Consider the following 5,793-nt stretch of genomic DNA (forward strand, 5'->3'; position numbering starts at 1 on the left):
GTTGTTTTTTATTTCCTTTGCAAGTACAAATTTTAAAATTTTGTATTTAGGACAGAAATCACACCCCATGTTTAAAGGAACAAATATATTGTTCTCTCCTGGTTAAGTGCTTAGACTAAATGTATACCATCTTTCTGAAAACTGAGGCCAGGGTGGAAACTGCAGTCTCCTGGGAGAATATGTTTTGTTTCTCTAACTCTTGCAATAAAGAAAAACTAGTCCAGGGAATTTTTTTCCAGAATGGCATGTTAAGAGTGATCTGAAAATTATGTTAAATCTTTGTTCCACAAAGATTCAAGACAGGGAAATGACCTTCTTCCTTTTGAGATCATGGGTTTCCACGAGAGGAGAAGTGGGTTTTTATTGCCGATTTCTGCAAAGAATACTCAGAAACTGGTCTGCCTTGCAAAGCCGCCCTCGCTGGAGGACCTCTGAGGGTGGAGAATGCCACAGAGAGGGTGGGCGGATGCACAAGTCATGAATCAGGTTTAAAAGACTGTGGTCAGGAGCAAGAAGTAAGTGATACCAATCTTCTATGAGATGGGCTTGGACATCACACCAGCTGCCACGGGGTTTGATTAATGAGGCATTAAGGAGATCGAGTGACACTTACAGCTAGTTACTTATGGTGCTAATTTCAAAACACTTTGCAATAGACAAAGACAGTCTGCTCATAATGCAAAGTAATTTGTGGTGTGTTCCTGGTGAATGCATTTAGCGAAGCAAATATAGTTATGCAGAATTTAAATTAAGGTTGACACTAATGTAAACAGAGCCCAAGAACCACTGTCCAATAATTTGATGAGGGCACAGGTTTTAATCAAGCCTCTTCCACTAAAATAGCAATTTAAATCCCCATCGTTTAAACTGGATAAAAATGCTTAAGCTGTGAATATTGGGGTGAAAAATAAAAATTTACTAGAAAAGAAACAAGAAACACAATATCTCTGGGGAAACTATGATTTGACACAACAGAGGGATATCCATGCTGATTTAAACGTCAGGCTGGTTTCAAGGCCAGATTCTGGGAATCTGAAGGTATTTGTCTTGCATTCTTGTTGGGAAATGATGGTTTACGGGTAGTATTGACCTCAGAATAAAAGTGACCTTGGAATGAGAAAAGAGAGACTCTAAGCTGATCCAGAGGAAATTTTTATTTTACTTATTAAAAGGAGAAATATTCCTCCCTCAACTCAACAGATTTCTATCTGAAGTGGAAACTTCAAAATTGACTGGAGGTGCTGGGAGGGGGTAGGCCAGTTAGGGAGCTGGGAGCGCCATCCTGAAGGCTGGTGTTCCCTTTGTAACAGGTAAGACAATCACCCCAGCCTTGTGTTCGGGGGAGGCAGTGTTGCTGTTTTATTTCCCTTCTTGAAATCACTGGGGAAGGGTGGGGTTGGGGGGTCAGGCAGGCGGTCAGGTTAATTAAAATGCCAGCAGCCCAAGGTCCGAGGCTTGGCAAGCCTGTATATGAGAAACAGAACAAAATAAAACAACTCATTCTGTAATTGCTTTGGGAAGGAAAAACAGGGGAAGATCTGGCCACGTCCTTTAGGGTCTCCTGACTCGACTCTCTGCAAGGGAGCCAGAGGTGGGGGAACACTAAAATCTCTGAATTGTGGTCTGACCGTTCCGGATCACGTCAATGATGTGTCTTCTGGGGAAAGAACTTTGTACAATGATGTGTTATCATACAGATCCCGAAGAAAGGGCCAACAGTTATTTGAAAAAGAAATGTCCAAGGCAGTAAAGATGAGCCAGGCGGTGACGTTCTCACTCGCCACACCTGGGGAGCTGAGAAGGAAATTGGAGACTTATATACTTTTTGGGTCCTGGCTCCCACCTTCGTGGTCACAGGCCCACAAACAAAGAAACGGAAACTCGGCGGCCCCATTACATCCCCCAGGCGCGGTGGACAGTGAGGGCAGGACCCGAATCCCTCTCGCTCTGCCTAGAGGAATGCCCTCTCCCCGCCCCACACCCTTCCTTTTTGAGGCTCAGGGGCCCTGGGCACTGACCTGGGGCAGGGCGGGTGGGGACTCTCCTTTGGGAGTATTTCTGGAGGGAAACTGAAGGCTCAAACTCCCTTCCAAGGAATCTGTCTGAGAGGGGAAGGGAGAAGCAATGACCCTTACCCCTCAGAGTCAGAGAGAACAACTTGAAAATGTGCCTGTGGGAATCAATTCTGAAAACCCTGGGTCCACACTACGCTCTGTATCTAAGAAGGATAGACTCTTGGGCTCCTCACATCGGGGCAGGCAGGCGGGGAGGTGCCACAGGCTTCCTGGGCAGAGGCTCTGCCCTGGGCACGGCTCCCAGGCTCTCCTTCCTGGTGGACAAGGGCAGGGTAGCAGGAGACAGGGGCACAGGCCAATGTGGGCCGTCAGTGGCTTCCATGTCTAGTGAGAAAGGGAAACTTTTTGCAGGTCTGGGAGGCATGGGGCTTCTCTGGGGCCTGTTTCACAGTCTCTTTACCACCCCACTGACCCCCACTGTGACCGGTGAGGTCAGTCCCCAAGGGTCACTCTACAGCTGCCATTGATACAGCATTTCTGCCCTTGGGAAGCCCACCTGACCTAGCCCGGCCAGCGGCAAGTCATAGGGTGGCCCCATCTCTGTCCACGGCTGTTTCCCAGCCCCTGAGGGACAGAGACTCCTGCTGCTACTCCGGGCACAACCCTTTAGGCCCCCACTCTGCTCTGAGCAGGGTTCCAGCAGACAGAGCCCCTGCAGCCTGAGGCCATGACCAGCCCAGGGCCGTTCCTTCTCCCTGCCTCATCTTCCTGGTCCTCACTCTGCCCACTTCTTGGGATCTACACACACACACACACACACACACAGATACACACATACATATGCCTCCTGCTTCCAGCAGAGAGCGTGATCCTCACGCCCCTCCCCGGGCTCACTCGTGCCCTCCAGTTGATTTGGGTTCAAGGGACAACACAGGAGACCGTTCACCATTCCCTTCATTTCACCCTTCCATCACAAGCCCAGAGTCTTCCTGCCTTGGAGGTGGCCTGTCACGTGCTCTCCAAACAGCGATCTCTGCACTGCTGCGTGACGCAGGACTGACTCCAGCAGCTCCCAGGTCCAGCCTCGCTGCCCTGAAAAGATTGGAAATGCCAACTCCTCTCTTTTGGCCTCAGCTTCTCTCTGTCAGAGAATAAAACAAAAACGATTTTACAGTCAGATGTTTAAACGACAAATTTCCTTGAAATGAGTGATGTTGATATTTCAGGTCTCTTTCTTGTTCTAGAAACACAGGGCAGGAGAGGATGGAGCAGTTAGCACTGGAGAGTCACTGGGCAGCCCTTCTGTCCTCTCGCCTGCTCTGGGAAAGACACTGAAGCTGTTTTTCCTGCCCTACCCCTCGTGCAAATCCCAACATCAACAAGGTTGTTTTTTGTTGCTGTTCAGTCACTCATTCATGTCCGACTCTCTGAGACCCCATGGACTACAGCACGCCAGGCTTCCCTGGCCTTCACTGTCTCCCGGAGCTTGCTCAAACTCATGTCCATCGAGTTGGTGATGCCATCCAACCATCTCATCCTCCATCTCCCCCTTCTCCTCTGCCCTCAATCTCTCCCAGCGTCAGGTTGCTATGGTTTTTATGATTATCTTAAGAATTTGTCTCAAGTGAGGTTCAAGGACCAGGAGGGGCAAGCGCTCAAGTCCCATTGGCCAACAAGTCTCCCAGGATCACCATCCCCCCCACACCCTACACAGTTGCTTTTCCCACAGTGACCGTGATCTTCAGCCACCAGCTCTGGGCCCAGAGGCCTCCACTGCTTCCTCCTAAACGGAGAAGAGGTGTCTAGGTTTTCCTCATCACCTCTGCAGAATGTTCACAGAAACTACTGTCTCCTTCTGGGCCAGAGCCCAGGAACCCTCTTGACTGAGCTCGGGCCTCTCAACAGCAGGCTGGCCCCTGAGAGGGCCAGGTCATCTGGGGCTGGCTCTTCACAGGCATCAGCCTCCTGCCTGCACTGCTGTTGTGGTGGACACTTGCTTCTGTGTGCCCACAAGGGCTGTCCCTTGTTGATGCCAGCATCTGTGGTTAGGTCTCATCTTAGGGAGATGGCTGGGAGGGGTGAGACCTTTGTCCTGGATCAAGGGTCATTTTGCACCTTGATGGGTGAGAAATGGTTGGCTGATCGGTGTTTTGTGGTCTGGGAATGTCCACTGATAAATAGGTTTAGTGACAGGGTTGGCGGGGGGAGCGGGGACTGTCACTAATCTGCTGACTTCCACATGCTTTATTTTGATGTGATGCTTCTAATAAGTCCTGGGGCCAGATGCAGGGCTGAGTGGTTTCTCTCTGGCGTTTTATTTCATTTCACTTTTTTGGCTGCACTGTGAGGCATGTGGGATTGTGGGATCTTATTAATAGCTCCCCATCCAGGGATCAATCCCACACCCCCTGCAGTGGAAGCACGGTCTTAGCCACTGGGCTTCCAGGGCAGTCCCTCACACCTTTATTTTCTACATTTCAACATCTCTTCTCTGTTATTTCTTCCTCATTTCGGGGACCCAAATGTGGGCTCCTGGGTGTGCCCTCCACACTGTCTGTCCTCAAGCTTCTGCCCTGCAGGCTCTGCCATTGCTAAACCACTGATAGCATTGATTACATAGAAGGACCTACACTTTTTACTTATTCTACAGAACTCTTTATATGTGCAAGGGTGTCAGCAGCTCTTCCAACCCCCATATATTTCTTTAACCATTCATTATTCAGGATCTGAAGCATTTGGGTACTTTTCAGATAAATAGGTAAATACTTAACTCCCCTAAAACGCTGTCTGGCACATGGCTCAGTGCTTTAGAATATCCCCTAGCTGATGGAACTCCTTGTTTTGTATTAGCAGTTTTCTAAGATGAATCCAGGGATGAAAAGGTGAATTCTGATAGCCCAGGGACATTTCTGGGGGCAATCTGAGGATCTGTTATCTGCAAAGTCAGAGTCTCACCAGCTGGGGACATCCATTGGCTTAAACCAGGGAGCAGTTTCCACGTCCTTGTGAAATTTCCAATTTACATTCTTTTGTTACTTAAGATTTCACTGGTCAAGGTATGAGCAGTATCTCATCTCTCCCCCCTTTTTAATTATTTACCAAATCTTGTTAGCTCTTCTTTCCTAAGGTCACATTTTTCATGACTTTTCCATTCTCTCTGCCAGCACCGTAGTCTACGTCCTGTATGACAAGGAAAATCTTGATGGAGAAGAAAACCAGCTTCCAGCACCACCTATGTTGTTACCAGCAGTCGGTTCCTAGAATTTGTGTCAGTGCATAGCGGCGGGGGGTGTTTTGCACCAGATGCTTTCCGCCTCGTTACCATTGTACTTTTTCGTGTTTTTTTGGTTGCCTCCTGCAGAATACAGGACCTCAGTTTCCTGGCCAGGGATGGAACCTGCACCCCCTGGCTTGGAAGCACATAGTCTTAACACTGGACCCCCAGGGAAGTACCACATCATACTTTTCATGAGGCATTTCACACCTAGTGCATCAATGTCAGTGACAGGCCACATTCTAAATATTGCTTTCATTTTGGAAAAATCGAATTTGTCATGAACACAATTTTTATACTTAGGAAATATTGATGTTTTATATGTGCTGATCTACTGTATCTGGAGTCTTTAATTTTTTCTGCTGATCAAAATAGAATTAGATGTTCTGTAGGAAAGAAAGAACTAGTGTTTTTCTGCTAATGTGGCGAAAAGTACCAGGGGTTTACAATGGACGGATGGGGTGGACTGCCTTAATCCACACACCAATCAGAGCAGGACGGAGA

The sequence above is a fragment of the Bubalus bubalis genome, chromosome 14 (genome assembly GCF_019923935.1).
Source record: "Bubalus bubalis isolate 160015118507 breed Murrah chromosome 14, NDDB_SH_1, whole genome shotgun sequence".
Classification (NCBI taxonomy): Eukaryota; Metazoa; Chordata; class Mammalia; order Artiodactyla; family Bovidae; genus Bubalus; species Bubalus bubalis.